This window comes from Megalobrama amblycephala, linkage group LG9 (genome assembly GCF_018812025.1).
Source record: "Megalobrama amblycephala isolate DHTTF-2021 linkage group LG9, ASM1881202v1, whole genome shotgun sequence".
Classification (NCBI taxonomy): Eukaryota; Metazoa; Chordata; class Actinopteri; order Cypriniformes; family Xenocyprididae; genus Megalobrama; species Megalobrama amblycephala.
The window spans coordinates 36946766-36964318 of NC_063052.1; the positions used below are offsets into that span (position 1 = coordinate 36946766).

Consider the following 17553-nt stretch of genomic DNA (forward strand, 5'->3'; position numbering starts at 1 on the left):
GCAATAATAAGAGTTTGATTTTTATCCTGAACTCATCCCATCCTCCATCACTGCTGGAAACCAAGAAGCTCGTGATGTTTCATGAATAAACACTGGAGGGCGTCATAAACTTGAGCAAAACTACAGAAATCCAAAGGCTAGAATAAAATAACACTTAAGGCATCTTTTAAAAATGAGCACAATACTAAAAAATAAAGTAGATAATTCTGTATTTTAACTTATACAAAGTAAAAAACAACAAACGAAAACCCATCTGCTCAATGAACACACTGGTCTATACATATTGACATCAGAACATTTTTCCAGATCACTCTCTTTCGCTGTGAAATATTAAAATAGATATTGGACTAAACTGTGACAATAGTATGTCATTATTATGTATGTTTTAACAACTTTGGCATGAAATAATTTATATTCATATGCCATTGCAAATTTTTGTGTTTGTCGACCACCTTCACACCCCTTACAAAAAATAAGCACACTTGGGACTAAATTTGGTCCACTTTGAGGTATTAAAAGTATACATTAAGTGTAATTTTACACATACGCACAGCCTTGCAAAGTATACTTCAACTGACTCGTACGCATACGCAGGTATTCAACGTATGTGCAGTTTTGAGCAATCTCTTGCCCACATCTTTGTATTCTTTCATGCTAGAATTGTTCAAATGAGGGTTCTTTCTAACCTCTTCACACAATCTCTCATCTATAGACCTCCATTGTCGCTGTAGCTTGCATGCGTTCATGTCTGTTCTGTTTATGCACTTTTTCTTTGACTACCTTGTGAATTGACGCCACACTGAAATTCACATCACACTCACTGTACGCTGACCCTTGTGTACACGTTAAAAGTGAACTATAATTTGAGCTTTAGTAGGCTAATTGGAATGCAGCGTGAGAATACATTTCAACATAAAAGTCCTTACAGAACAGAACCAGGATTGTGACAGCATCCCACCTTTTGTTAAATTGTTTTCAGAAATTCCTTGGCTGCATCCGAAAACTTAGGCAGCTGATTTGTTGCCTCGCTTCCCGCTGCAGGCAGCGTTTGCGCATGAGGCACCTCACAAAACTGAGTTCAGAGGCAGTGTAACAGTTTAATGATCTACAGCAAAACAGCATGAGCTTTGGTGAGAAATAAACAAATATTTAATTACTACAGTAGTAATTTCTTGAGAAATGACATCAGAAGTGGAAAATGTTGGTCAAAAATGTACATTTACACACAAACTGACCAGAAACCACAACTTTCAGATGCCATCTTTATTTTTCTAGCTCAACTGTCACAGAATGGAAAGCACAGGATTGTGGGATATCAAAGGCAGTGAAGGATACATCTATGCTGCCTTCAAAAATTGACCAGTGCCTCAATGCCTTCCTACCTTGGAACGTGTCCTCCGAAGGCAGCATTTTTAAGTTTTCGGACGTAGCCCCCGACATGATGGCAAGTAATTGCATCAGGTGTTGTGGGAATGTTACACATTGGTTCAAGCGTTGCAGTCTTAAAGGGATTTTTTACCCAAAAATGAAAATTCTGTCATTTACTCGCCCTCGTGTTGTTCCAAACCCACAAGACTTCATTCATCTCCGGAACACAAAAAGCCTGAATTAAATCTTCATCATATAAAGTGATTGTGTTTACATTGATTAATTTTACGATCTCTTTATGATCTTTATGATCTCTTTTGAGTCGTCAAAGTGTCAATTGCATATATGGAGGGGCAGGGATCTCTCAGATTTCTTTTAAATATCTTTATTTATGTTCTAAAGATGAACGAAATTCTTATGGTTTGGAACGACATGAGGGTGAGTAAATGATGACATTAATTTCATTTTTGGGTAAACTAATGCTTTAAACTTCACCAAATGTTTTATTTTTTTGCGGTTATTTTAGACACACACACAAACCAGATCTTGTCCAGATATTAATATTTTTAGACTTATAGATAGCACTTGGTTATTCCAAGAAGAACTGCAAGGCTGCCCCCTGCTGACCGCAGCACAGTTTTAGCAACAATATTTTTGGACAAAAATCTGCAACAATCATGGCAGAAATGTCTGAAATTTGCTGACAATATATTTTGTCTGTGCATGTACATGATAGACCTCTTTAATAACATACAGTACCACTGATGGAGGTAAATTAATATTCCTTTTCACAGATAAATGTTTTCTGTGTTTTACAAGAAGCATCATACCAAGAGCCGTTGCTTTTTCCCAGATAAGCGCAATTCTCTCCAGATAGATCTTTATTTCTGTTGTTATTAGGTTGTTTTGGATCTCCGGTGAACCAGAACCTTTAAGACACAAACAAGCAATAATGCATTTGCAGTAATATTTTTAGAGAACAGCTATATATTAGTACATTGATTAACATTCTTAGACATGATTCTTACTGTACTCCAGTTTCATTGAGAGTTTTGTTGTTCACCCAAACCCAGTGTCCTTCAGTGTCCAGATCATTAAGACCAATCCAGTGCGACGCATTAAATTTAGAGACCAGGAAATCCTAATGGAGAAAATGTACATAAGTGATAGTGTAAAATAACTGATTTTGGTATATGTGAAGGTAAATTGGAAGGTAAATAGAAACACTTTAAAAACTTTTAATTTTATTTGATTAAAACTTATTAATTTCTAATTGATCTGACTTGCCTGTTCTGATTTGCTGGTTATGGTGACCAGATCGGCTCCTTTAGAAACACAGACATCTCGACTGCTCCACCAGTTCAGTTTATCACAGCTGAAAAAATACAGCTTTCCAGGATAAGCTCTCCAGCCATCTATGAGAGTTTACAAGACTGAGCTGTGAATAATGAATAAAGTGTGATTAAACCTTCCATTATTTAGATCATAAACTTAATCAAACTGGATCCATGAGCAAAAATATTCACACTTTGTGTCACATTAAGCTTGTAAACTGACACTCACCATCATTAAAGGACAGCCATTCTCTGAGTGTGTTGTATCTGGCTGTAAGATCATTAAACTCTTTCTTCAGAGCTGATGGAAAGACAATTAAATAGTAAAGAGAAACAAGCAGCCATTTAGAAAATTGAAGTCAGAACAGAAGAATGTGGCATTTTTAAATGCTCAAAAAAATTTATGGAAAATGTCAAATAAAACTCTGGTGTAGTTGGCTTCAAGTTCCACCAGTTCCCTTATCATAACTTGAAGAAAATGGGAAGCAGATCAAAATCAAGCAGATAAAATGTCTCACATGGTCAGTTCAATGAACACTCAACAAACTGCCGTTTATGAAATATAGTTTTCTCACCTGTGCTGTTGATCTCTTGAGCTTCCAGTTTATGATTATCTGATTAAGACAAAAGCAACAGTGGAAAATATGTTTTTGAGGAAAGTCTATGTCTTGCACACTTAAAGGATTAGTCCACTTTTAAATAAACTTTTCCTGATAATTTACTCACCCCCATGTCATCCAAGATGTCCATGTCTTTCTTTCTTTAGTCGAAAAGAAATTAAGGTAACACTTTACTTGAAGGGGTGTGCATAAGACTGACATGACACCTTCATAATTATGACATGACACGTGTCATGAATATGAAGGAGGGTTTATGCATGTTTATGACAACTGTCATTAAATGTCATTCGCTCAATTATGTCATTTTTAATGCAAAGATGACATTGTTTGAGATGTCTTTGTTACGACAACTTGACATAAACCAACACATCATAACCTGTCAGTGTCTTTGTCATGACAACTTGACATTAGCAAAACATCATAACCTGTCATAAACATGACATAGCAGATTAATTATCAAACTTAAAAAAAACTACTTCGCTTTATGGGTTAACATTACATTACATTATTTTGGTAACACTTCAGTATGGGAACACATATATAAACGATTAACTATGACTTTTCCCTCAATAAACTCTTAATTTACTGCTTATTATAGTTAATTGTTAGGTTTAGGTATTAGGTAGGATTAAGAATGTAGAATAAGATCATGCAGAATAAGGCATTAATATGTGCTTTATAAGTACTAATAAACAGTCAATATTTTAGCCATATGAATGCTAATAGTAATAAGCAACTAGTTAAAAGACCCTAAAATAAAGTGTTACCATTATTTTATAACAGTGTCATCTTTTTTACGAAATTTGAAATTGTCTATTATCTGACCTTCTGTTGGAGGAAACTTAAAAAAATGAAATGAAAAATAGTCATGACACTGTTATAAAATTATTTGTCAGAGTTTTGTCACTTAATGACATTTTAATGACAAGTTCAATTTGTACCACTGTACTTGAGCTCAAGATACATATTTATGACACTATTATAATGGCCTCATGACAGCCAATGTCAAAACCAACTACATGACAGTTTAATGTAATGTTAACCCATAAAGCTAAATGATGTCAAGTGTCATGACAAAGACACTGACAGGTTATGATGTATTGGTTTATGTCAAGTTGTCATAACTCGGACATCTCAAACAATGTCATCTTTGCATTAAAAATGACATAATTGAGCGAATGACACTTAATGACAGTTGTCATAAACATTCATAAAACCTCCTTCATATTCATGACATGTGTCATGTCATGATTATGAAGGTGTCATGTCAGTCTTATGCACACCCCTTCAAGTAAAGTGTTACCGAAATGAAAGTTTTTGATGAAAACATTCCAGGATTTTTCTCCATATAGTGGACTTCAATGGGCACCAAACAGTTGAAGGTCAAAATTAGTTTCACTGCAGCTTCAAATTGTTCAACACGATCCCAGATGAGAAATAAGGGTCTTATTTAGAGAAACCATCACTCATTTTCTGAAAAAAAATGAAAATTATAATCATAGTTTTAATCATAAATGCTCATCTTGAACTAGCTCTCTTCTTCTTCTTCTTCTTCTTCTCTATTAGAATTCCAGCATTGTAGACACTGCTAAGTGTATTACTGCCCTCCACAGGTCAAAGTTTGAACTAATTGTTATATACTATCGAACTAGCAATATTGCTGTGGCGACCAGGGCGGGCGAGAGCCGTGAGGGAACGGCGCGAGGCCGGTGGCGTGAGAGTTAACGAGCTACACCTGGGAGGCGCACCGGCCTTGAGTCTCTCACGGAGGAGCTCCGGGAGCATAAAAGGAGGAGCAACGACCTTGAAGGACGAGAGAGGACCAGGCCTGGACTTTATTTTATGTTTTATTATGTTTGTGTGGCCGGCAGACGTCCGCGAGGGTCTGCCGGCATTACTTTTGTTTTGTTCTTTGTTTATTTATATATTAAAGTTTTGTTGAACGTTCGCCGGTTCCCGCCTCCTTCTTCCCACATCTACGAACCGTGTTACAATTGCATATAAAAATTAGTTCAAAACTTTGGCCTGTGGAGGTCAGTAATACACTTAGCAGTGTCTACACTGCCAGAATTCTAATAGAGAAGAAGAAGAAGAGAGCTAGTTCAAGATGAGCATTTATGGCTAAAACTTATATAATTTTCATTTTTTTTTTTTTTTTTTTTTTTCGAAAATGAGTGAAGGTTTCACTATATAAGACCCTTATTCCTCATCTGGGATCGTGTAGAACAATTTGAAGCTGCAGTGAAACTAATTTTGACCTTCAACTGTTTGGTGCCCATTGAAGTCCACTATAAGGAGAATAATCCTGGAATGTTTTCATCAAAAACCTTAATTTCTTTTCGACTGAAGAAAGAAAGACATGGACATCTTGGATGACATGGGGGTGAGTAAATTATCAGGAAAAGTTTATTTAAAAGTGGACTAATCCTTTAATGAAATTATCTACAAAACAAAGTTTGAACGGAGTTTGTTAATGGCAGTTTACATCTTCAATATGGAGGTTTGATAATACTTGCCTAATAAAACAGCTTGCTGAAAAGTATGATTTTACAAATAAAAAAACAACTAAAAATTGCGTTGTGAATTCTACTGTACATTGAGGTCAAGTATAAGTACTTACAGTAACTCTGTCACTCTGAACAGAGCAAATATCAAGTATCAGTTTTACTCACAAAGCATCCAGAGAGCGCAGAGACCTCCAAGAGCAAGAACCAGAGAGAAACCCAGAAGAGCCAGAAGAACTTTAGTCCACTTAGGAGGAGCGACTTCTCTCTCTTGCTCTTCAGTGGAGTTACCTGGGGTCAGAAATTTGATGAGATAAAGAAATAAGAGAAAATGTTTTATATTCATTTCTGAACCCTTGAATCAGTCCAGCACTGCTGTCTGGAACTATTCCTGAAATTACAGATGACTCCTGAGAAGAGTTTAAAGTTTCAGTTAAAATCTCTTTTCATCACAGCTGACTCATCTGAATGTTTGCCAGTGTGATTATTGTGACCATTATTACCAAAGACTATAGAATAAGTTTGTTATTCTGAATAACAAACTTGTGAATAACTTTGTTATTACTCAAAGAATATGAGAAAATGTAAGAGAAAATGTGGATATCTGCAATTGTATATGTGACTCAAGAAAGGGTTCGTGTGACAAATAGGCCTGTGTGAAAGCTTTATATCATGACACATGAGGAAAAAAATATCACTGTTGCTTAAAATGCTTCACAGCATTTTGATAACTTAAAGTGCCACATTATACTTTTGTGAATACTGAATACTTTATTTTATACTTGACACGGAAAATCAGACACCATTGTTATTGTTTGCATCACTGTGAAGCCTTTGGAGTGGAAATTCAGAAAGAGAAATTCAGAAATTCTGCTGAGTTTAGTTCCAGCCTTGCTTCAACACACATAGGCCTGGTTTCACAAACAGGGCTTACATTAAAGGATTAGTCCACTTTAAGGAGAATAATCCTGGAATGTTTTAATCAAAAACCTTAATTTCTTTTCGACTGAAGAAAGAAGGACATGAACATCTTGGATGACATGAGGGTGAGTAAATTATCAGGAAAATTTTATTTTTAAAACACCACTATGTCCAACTGTGTTCAGCATCTGGTTAGTGAGGTAAAAAAAACACGCTCTGATGACGGACGTGATCTCTCACGCTTTGCTTCAATGAGTGCTAGACATCACTTCCGTTGTCAGAGCGTGATCAGACCTCACTAACCGGATGTGGAAGGCAGTTGGACATAGTGGTGTATTAGAGGTAAAAAATGATATAAATACTGTTCTGTTTCTCGCACAAACCGATCGTTTCGTGTCTTAGGACATCAATGTGTCCTCATGAGCCGCAGGGTTTAATTTGGATTTGTTTGTCGTGTTTTTGACTCTTATAGACAAAGTTCCCATTGACACGCATTAAACGGCTGACAGACCGCAACGGTTGGAGTTAAAAATCATCATTTGTGTTCTACTGAAGAAACAAAGTCACCTACGCCTCACATGAACTGATTTAAATATGTTTTAGTACATTAATGGATCTTGAGAGAGGAAGTGTCATTGCTGCTATGGAGGCCTCACTGAGCCATCGGATTTCAACTAAAATATCTTAACTTGTGTTCCGAAGATGAAGGAAGGTCTTGCGGGTGTGGAACAGCGTGAGGGTAAGTAATTAAAGGTGGTAAAGAGGATGTTTTGTTTTATACATTTTTGCAATATTACTTGAAACTGTCTTTACTAAGTGATAAAAGACTATTTATTAGGTGCACTGAAAGGAATATTATTAATATACATCATCTGTGCACGAGGTAGGGCCCTAAAAACAGGTAGGGCCCTCTGGCTTGTCAATCACTGCCATGACGTTCCTTGTGAGAGACGCGCGGCTGCGCGCTCTAGTAACTTTCCACACTACATGCGCCGCATGCAATGTTTTTGTCGGGAGACAGGAGTAACAACTGCAGATTATGAGTCACCTGCGGTGAGTCCGACATAATGAATCCACTAAGTGTGTGCACGGCTTAACGATTGTAAGGCCGATTATGAATGTAAATTGATACTTATGACTGATCGCGCTCAAACGCGTCCAGTCAGAGCCAGTTGCGTTCAGTCTGCGATTACAGTCGGTGTTCAAATTCCATGTGAAAGAATATAAATCTGCTTCAGGAGCAGGAAACTATCGCTGTATGTTGAGCACAGTCAGAATGTTTTAGCTAGTCGTTAAATGTGTGCCCGGCTTAATAACACAGCGAATGCCGGTGGTAAACAAACACTCGTGCACGAGTTTTGGGAGGCGTTCACTTGAAATGAGCTGTGAAGGAGGGGGATTGTTCTTCTGCATGCGCTCATTTCAAAAACTCAGTCGACGAAAATATCCTCTGTACCTTTAATGACATTATTTTCATTTTTGGGTGAACTAACCCTTTAAGCACGCGTTTATTTAACCGTGCGGTGGCGCCAGATACTCTTTAATCGGTAATGACAAATAATTTATAACATTAACAAGATAACCCGTTGAATTCATTTTGGGAGCGACGACTGAATGTATTTTTAGTAAAATGCCTGTATACAAGATAAATATTGGCAAAGTTTAGACTCTGTCGTATATGTGAATCAACTTACTTTGTTGTGTATTTTCAGTTTGAAAAATAACATTTATATTGATGGATTAATTGCATTTTGAAAAAAAGTGTCATGGATTTATTGCATTTTGGGGGAATAAATAATACGTTTTTATTATGAACTTTTTAAAATCAAAATGTAGATTTGAATTTTTAATGTTTTTCTAACCAAAAGATCAGGCACGAGCACACATAGACAAAAAAAGGGGCTTGAGCACGTAAAGTTGGTTTTATATTCGCACATTCGGACATCCGTATTCAATAGCCTTGTTAATCACACTACATTGGACATTCAGTGGACATTCACAAGTAAATATTAAAACAATACTTGCCTATTTTGATCGACTGTGAAAAATGTTGTAAGTTGACAATCGTTGGTTGTCAATATCATGTCGCTGCTTAAAATTCGCAAACATTAATTTATTGCACATTTATTGGAAAGTCTGAATTTATCAGAAGTCCGAATGTGCGAATATAAAACCAACTTTACCCAAGTCCCTTTTTCTTCTTCAAAGGAAAGTGCCCTTTTTTCTGGGGTGCTTTTTTTTTTTTTTTTTTTAATAAATGAATATATATTCCTGTTTGCGCACAGCTTCCCTGTCAAACAAATATATTTACTGAATAAAACAAATAAAAAAAATACTATATCAGGTCGGCTTTGTCGAGTTCAGCAGCCCTCCCTCCGCGACACGCCATTCATTCCCGAACGCGCGCACCTCGTGTTTGCTGCTGGCTGAAAACTTCTGACAACTATTCCCGCGACAATGCAACTGCTGTTTGGCGATGAGAAGCGAAAAAGAAAAAAAGCCCTAGATGGATCCATCCCGTTTATTTCTTTCAGGTAGGCTAGCCTATGTTCACAAACCTGAAAGTTTTAGCTATATTTAATGGTTATTTATACATTTAACGCTGCATTAATAGTTTGACCACCATCAACACATCTGCCTGATATGATACTAGTGAAATTTATGTCATATTATAATTTCACTTATTTTATTGTGCTATGCATTGCGTTTTGAACCATGGTAAAGATATCGGTTGGGCTGTCAATATCAGAAGAGGAGAATTCCATGGACGCACATCCATGAACCACATTATTAGACAGTTTTCTAAGGATGCATGGTTTAATAAAACTATTTAAAAATCATAATACAGTATTAGCTACATAATGCTGTTCTTAAATCTACGCTTACACAGGATAATACATCAATAAAAGTTTAAACACTCGCTCTGTCTTTGCATGTTTGATGTGCACATATTCTTGTTGAAGAAATTACAGTGGCTGCAGCATTTCTATCACAAAGAAGTGGCCGAATAATATTATTTAACTAATAATATATTTTTAATCATGGTGTTTGGCTTTGATCGTGGCTTTGAACGTGCTGTGCTTTCTGACAACAAAAATCAGCAGGCTTTTGGTGCCCTCTGCAGGCATTTGTTATAATATATAATGTATTACAGTTTTTCTCAGTCGCTTTGGTGCATTTCTCACATCACTATTTACATTTGCACAACAGTTAATGCAGTTCTCAAAACAATTAGTACAAACTGCAAAACCTAGTTGATAACCTGCAAAAGCGTGTCACTTGCTCAAAATGGATAGGTCATTTCTCAAAAGCAAGTATTCGTGTCAATGAAAGTGTCAGTGTCATCAAGATGAAAAGTCCTGACACCATTGTTTATGAACAAGATAGTCAAATGGCTTTGTCATGTTTTCATTATGACAGTTTACTCTGTCAGTGTTTTCCAATGCAAAAAAGTCAGATCTTGGTGACACTACCTGAAAATGCTCAAGACAGCACTATATACTATTTGCACAGCCATTTGAAAAATACAGTAAAGTTACACATTACTGTATATGTATGTTTGAATATGTTTTGAATATGTATGTTTCACATTTTACTGCATATGCTCTTTGCAATTCTAATTTGTTCACAGCATTGTGCAAAAGAAAAAATACACCCTTATTTGCAACAAACATAAACTCCCTTTGGGTAGAGCTGTGCACAACTGTAAACAATATTGCAGTACATATGGCAAATCTTTACTGTAACACTACTGTACACTACAATACACTAAATGTGTGATGCAGTAAAGCTGTACGTCTAAATGTAAATTGTACAGTGACAAGTTCTTGTCCCACTGCAAGCTTCATGTATGACACAATGACAGTAGTGCAGTGCAGATTGTTTAGTGCTGAATTCATGTCCATTTATACACACCTGTTCTCCCAACAAAATGTTAGAATAATTGAATTTACAGTGGTTCTCCCAACATTTGGCTGCACCCTTCGACCAGCCTCAGCCATTGTGAGGCCGTGATTGACAACATGATCCACAATTGTAGCCCTGATTTCATCAGGGATCTGCCTATTGGCCTCTTCTTCCTCTTCCCCTGTTTTGTCCCCTTCCCCTTCTTCCCCGCACCCTTACCCCTCTTCCACGAGGCTGACCTTCCACTTCTGTGTCACAGTATTGTAGAAATGGTACACACTATGTCCTGCTTGGTTCGTATATGCTTGTAAAGTCCCACTGAGCAAATTACGTCCAGAAGACGTCTTTTTCAGGTCTTGTCTCAGGTTGAAAAGACGTCCACTGAGGGGCCAGAATGAAAGTTTTTATGACGTCTTTTTTTGACGTCTTCTGGACATCCGATATAGACGAACACACAGAATCACCAAAGGAGAAAAATCACCATTTTTAAGCCACCATCGTGGAGATGAGTGTTTGCTTTAGTTGGGCTCTTGACCCTTGCCTTATTAATATTAGAGTTTGTTTGGGCAGTTAACTGAGTCATAACAGCCAGACAAGTAAAGAGAAATGATCAGGTGTTGGTTATGTTTTCACATAACCATTATTTGACCTGAACCACTAAACTCATGAAGAGCCCAATCTCTGAGTTAGATTTACGTTATTGATTACAACAGCACTGTGATTCTACAGCAGAAGATCAGCTTTTACAATATGATTCAAATGATTTCAGAAAAGGTTTTCATTTTAGGCACACACAGACATCAAGAATCAGCCTGTGAATCTCAACAGTGGTGACCATCAAAAAGCATGTTGCAGTGCATTCTGGGAGCCACCAATCAAAATTCATCCATGGCTCCCATCATGCATTGCTGCATGAATAAATTATGAGCTTAATTGTCTTAGTAATTTCCTTTATTCTCATATTTTATTTTGTTCTGTTTATGTGACTTTTTAGTAGCTTGTTTTCTAATGTTCAGAGTTGATCTGTTGATCAGAATATGTTGCTTGTCACCGTCGTTGAGATTCACAGGCTGATTCTTGATGTCTGTGTGTGCCTAAGAGAAAGATTTCTTTATCATGTGAAATCCTTTATATTATATTGATAAAGCTGATCTTCTGCTGTTAAATCACAGTGATGCTGTAATCAATAATGTAAATCTAATTCAGAGATTGGGCTCTTCATGAGTTCAGTGATTCAGGTCAAATAATGATTATGTGAAAACATAACCAACACCTGATCATTTTTCTCTGCTTGTCTGGCTGTTTTGACTCAGTTAAAACAGCCCAAACAAACTCTAATATTACAGTTTTTCTCAGTCGCTTTGGTGCATTTCTCACATCACTGTTTACATTTGCACAACAGTTAGTTCAACCTCCACAACATTTAGTCATTTGTGAACATCATAGTAGCAGTTTCTCATTCCTTCGAACAAATTGCAAATGCTTTTGGACATGCATCAATTGCTTTCATACAACTCTCTGCTGTTTCATAACATTATCATTTGCTTATGTCATGTCACTCAAAATTAACTATACTTGTGAATGCTGAATAGTCATTCCATATAAAACTAATAGTCCTCATTTCATTGCTTGAGTCATTACATACAAAAATGTTGAACTAGTTGTCAAAATCTGTCAAGCAAATTTTACACATTTTTTTTAAATCTTTTTTTCCTGAAAATGTCTCCTAAATTGAACAATTTCTCTCAAGTGAATCTCAACTTTCACTGATGAGAAGGGTTGTGTGAAGCATTAGTTGCAACCAATGATAAGCCACTTCTCTACAATCACTGTCAGAGCTGAATCCCATAAACCCCCACTTTACAAGCATATACGAACCAAGCAGGACATAGTGTGTACCATTTCTACAATACTGTGACACAGAAGTGGAAGGTCAGCCTCATGGAAAAGGGGTAAGGGTGCGGGGAAGAAGGGGAAGGGGACAAAACAGGGGAAGAGGAAGAAAAGGCCAATAGGCAGATCCCTGATGAAATCAGGGCTACAATTGTGGATCATGTTGTCAATCACAGCCTCAAAATGGCTGAGGCTGGTTGAAGGATGCAGCCAAATGTTGGGAGAACCACTGTAAATTCAATTATTCAAACATTTTGTCAGGAGAACAGGTGTGTATAAATGGACATGAATTCAGCACTAAACAATCTGCACTGCACTACTGTCATTGTGTCATACATGAAGTTTGCAGTGGGACAAGAACTTGTCACTGTACATTTTACATTTAGACGTACAGCTTTACTGCATCACACATTTAGTGTATTGTAGTGTACAGTAGTGTTACAGTAAAGATTTGCCATATGTACTGCAATATTGTTTACAGTTGTGCACAGCTCTACCCAAAGGGAGTTTATGTTTGTTGCAAATAAGGGTGTAATTTTTCTTTTGCACAATGCTGTGAACAAATTAGAATTGCAAAGAGCATATGCAGTAAAAATGTGAAACATACATATTCAAAACATATTCAAACATACATATACAGTAATGTGTAACTTTACTGTATTTTTCAAATGGCTGTGCAAATAGTATATAGTGCTGTCTTGAGCATTTTCAGGTAGTGTCACCAAGATCGGACTTTTTTGCATTGGAAAACATTGACCGAGTAAACTGTCATAATGAAAACATGACAAAGCCATTTGACTATCTTGTTCATAAACAATGGTGTCAGGACTCTTCATCTTGATGACACTGACACTTTCATTGACACGAATACTTGCTTTTGAGGAATGACCTATCCATTTTGAGCAAGTGACACGCTTTTGCAGGTTATCAACTAGGTTTTGCAGTTTGTACTAATTGTTTTGAGAACTGCATTAACTGTTGTGCAAATGTGAATAGTGATGTGAGAAATGCACCAAAGCGACTGAGAAAAACTGTAATAAGGCAAGGGTCAAGAGCCCAACTAAAGCAAACACTCATCTCCACGATGGTGGCTTAAAAATGGTGATTTTTCTCCTTTGGTGATTCTGCGTGTTCGTCTATATCGGATGTCCAGAAGACGTCAAAAAAAGATGTCATAAAAACTTTCATTCTGGCCCCTCAGTGGACGTCTTTTCAACCTGAGACAAGACCTCAAAAAGACGTCTTCTGGACGTAATTTGCTCAGTGGGGTGGGGGTTTATGGGATTCAGCTCTGACAGTGATTGTAGAGAAGTGGCTTATCATTGGTTGCAACTAATGCTTCACACACCCCTTCTCATCAGTGAAAGTTGAGATTCACTTGAGAGAAACTGTTCAATTTAGGAGACATTTTCAGGAAAAAAAGATTTAAAAAAAAAAAGTGTAAAATTTGCTTGACAGATTTTGACAACTAGTTCAACATTTTTGTATGTAATGACTCAAGCAATGAAATGAGGACTATTAGTTTTATATGGAATGACTATTCAGCATTCACAAGTATAGTTAATTTTGACTGACATGACATAAGTAAATGATAATGTTATAAAACAGCAGAGAGTTGTATGAAAGCAATTGATGCATGTTCAAAAGCATTTGCAATTTGTTCGAAGGAATGAGAAACTGCTACTATGATGTGCACAAATGACTAAATGTTGTGGAGGTTGAACTAACTGTTGTGCAAATGTAAATAGTGATGTGAGAAATGCACCAAAGTGACTGAGAAAAACTAATATCTATAACTGTGGTGTCACTCGGAAATAATGGCACGTGCTTACGCGGCGCGCTGACTTTATGAATGAAATAGAGTGATCTCTAAGCGAAGCGCTAACATCCATTTCTGATGTCATTGTTGTTTGTATTGTCACGTTGCAGCGTTTTACTTGGCTATGTTTTATAAAATATTTTTTATTTTAGGTAGGCTATTTTATATGATCTGTTGGTCAGCTCCTGATTTGGCAGCGCTGTGAGGGCTGACAGAAAAGCACTGAGCTTAAGTTGAGATGCAGACACTATTATCTTTTATTTTATTGTTAATAAATATTAAAAATATATACTAGGGTAGGGTGTGGAAATGGCTAATAAGACAATAAGTGCTCCTCGGCAACATCTACTAGTGATAATTTGTCTTTTTTATTTCTAAATAAGTGTTTGCTTTCCTACATTGTGAAACATTTAGTTTTAAAAATGGGGGCAAATATGAAGGATGAACAAATAATGTTTTGGATGTCACATTAAAAATAACAATCAAATTTGGCAATATTTAAAGATTTGAAGTGCTGGGAAGTTGTGTGAAGCACTTAAAAGCACTCGAAAACAGACCATTTCTGCCATTTTCACTAACAAGTTGTTTCTGTTAGTGTTAGTGGCACGATGTTTCTCATGGTTTCCAGCTTACTCAGCGCTGTGAAGAAAGCGCTCGAGTTTACTGCAGAATTAATGCTGTGATCATCGCTGTGAAATCTTGAAATCGCTTGCAGAATTCTCTGGTAAACCACAGATTGATATCAAACAGTTTCCACATCAGCACTGTTTTATCTGATATCTGTTTAACAGAGAATTCTGTGACGAATGTGACAAAAAAAAAGTATACTTTATTGTATTTTAAATATATTCCCTTTTTCTATAGTACACTGCAAATATACTAACAAAAATGTACTATCATTAAATATATAAAAAGTATATTAGTATCATATTTTCACAATACAACTTTTAACACACTTCAAAATAATTGTACTTTAGTATATTTTCTAAAAAATATATTTTGAAAAATATACTTGAAGTGTAAGTTCAGTTTATTTTTTTAAAAGTGTATTTATTTGCACTTTATAAAAATATATTTGAGGTATATTTTAACAGTGTGCTGAAAATGATCATTGTAACAATGCACTGAAAGTATATTTAAAAAATACATCATTTAATATCCTGAAGTTGTAGTGTATCTAAAGTGAAATTTGAGTATATTTTTTAAGTTTACTTCTTTATCCTTGGAATTCATTATATTACTTTTGCTATTTATTTCAGTATGAATGCATTACAAGCCCATTTAGTATATGCAGTGTAGCCTATACAATTTCCAAATATGTGTAAATGTTTAAGTTTACACTGGCAGAATCATTTTACAATGGTACACACAAATCTATATTAAACAACACACCAGCAGCACAAGTAACATTACATGCGAAAACATATGTTGAGTGGTTACTTATCGGAATTCAAATGTCTCTTCAACTTGGTCTGTGACCAATCAGATTTTGTTGCTCACTGCCTTCAGCCAATCAGAGTTGCTGACATCACGGTCGTCGTCTGAATCCCCTCGCTCAGTCACTCAGGTGAAGTATAATGTCGCAATGTATAATTTATTTAAAGGGTCATGAAACCCCAAAACACTTTTTTTGAGATGTAAACAGATATGTATAGGCTGCACATCATTGAAAACACTAAAGGTACTCATTAATGTTATTCATAAGTAGGGATGGGTATCGTTAAGGATTTAACGGTATTACTACTCTTACCGATACTGCTTATCGATCCGGTACTTTAACGGTATTCTTATCGGTACTTTTTGTATATATATATATATATATATATATATATATATATAGAGAGAGAGAGAGAGAGAGAGAGCTGAATTAACTTTGCTTTATATTATATAGTGTCTGGCATTTTTGGTGTTTTATATAAGATACAGTAAGAATATGAACAAAGAAACAAACTGCCAAATACAATAAAACAAAGACACAAATGAAATAAAGTACTTTCATTTGTCATTGTGTTCATGTAAGTAATATAGGCCTAGCCTATAAAAGAAATCTAAGTAACCAAATGTAAAGTGACACTGCATGGTTTTCACAGTATAAATTAATAGATTAACTCTTATTAAAGCTAACTATATTCAGAAGAAGTGCTGTGAGTGATTTTCTCTTTGCATTTTGTTGTTTGATTAACACTGATGGCATAATTGTCAGAAGGTGACTGCTGTCACTTTAAGACAATAGATATTAACACACATCGTATTTTCTCCCAGCTGTTCATGTACACTTCCGATATAAACTGCATGTATGTAGCTAAACACACTCCAATCCGGTAATTTTAACATACTATTGTGTGTATTTGATCTTTTGGACGTGCACCTGAAGCCCAACGTGTAATTTGTTTGTCTATTTGCGATCCGTTTTGAAGCGCGCGCCGCAATTCAGCCTGAGGAACAGCGTCTCTTGCGCGGATTATTGTGCTTTCAACGTTTTAAACGTTGATAATAATTTTCAAACATTTACTGCAATTTAGCAACAGTAAAGACTGCATTTTACAACAATCACCGACTGTGCTGATTCTTACCTTAAGTTTGAGTTTAGGGAGGAACGAACGCGCGCAGCTGTGAAGAGAATGAAGGTGTGCCAGACGAAACGCGGCAAGTTTTTAATAGTTTTACCTCAGATATCTTCTTTCTGATGATCCTTGAAAGCCAACATCAAAATCAAAAATAAAATTAGCTTAATATCAAAGCACAGGCCTAAAGTGTATGCAGACGTTTAGTTTTTTAGTTCTCTCCTCAATCGTCACCATTAGGCTAAACAGGGCTTTCATGTGAGCGGCTGCGCGTGCTGTAGCTTCTCTGCGTGAGCGCGATCTCTCTTCTTGCGAAAGCAAAAATGCATCATGGACAAATGTCCTAATATTATTGCATATAGAAACAGCTGGCGACTCTGGCGAGATAGAATCTGCAAGATAATGTCTATATAGCAATAATAAATGCACGTGTATTTTCTTCATAATTTCTCCAGTACCGATAGCAGAACCGTTAACGTCAGAGCTTATCGATATACCGGTCTTTCAAAATTTAGCCCCGGGGTCAATTTAATACCGGGTTTCGGTACCCATCCCTATTCATAAGTGAAAAATAGTTATTTTTGCATTTTTCAGAGCAATTTCTGTCTTCCTGTTTGAAAAGCT

At 36.2% G+C, this 17553-nt stretch overlaps 1 pseudogene; it reads right to left on the reverse strand.

Moving 5' to 3' along the window:
- Positions 1-1304: 1304 nt before the first annotated feature.
- LOC125276262 lies at positions 1305-6323 on the reverse strand (annotated as a pseudogene).
- Between the last annotated feature and the right edge of the window lie 11230 nt (positions 6324-17553).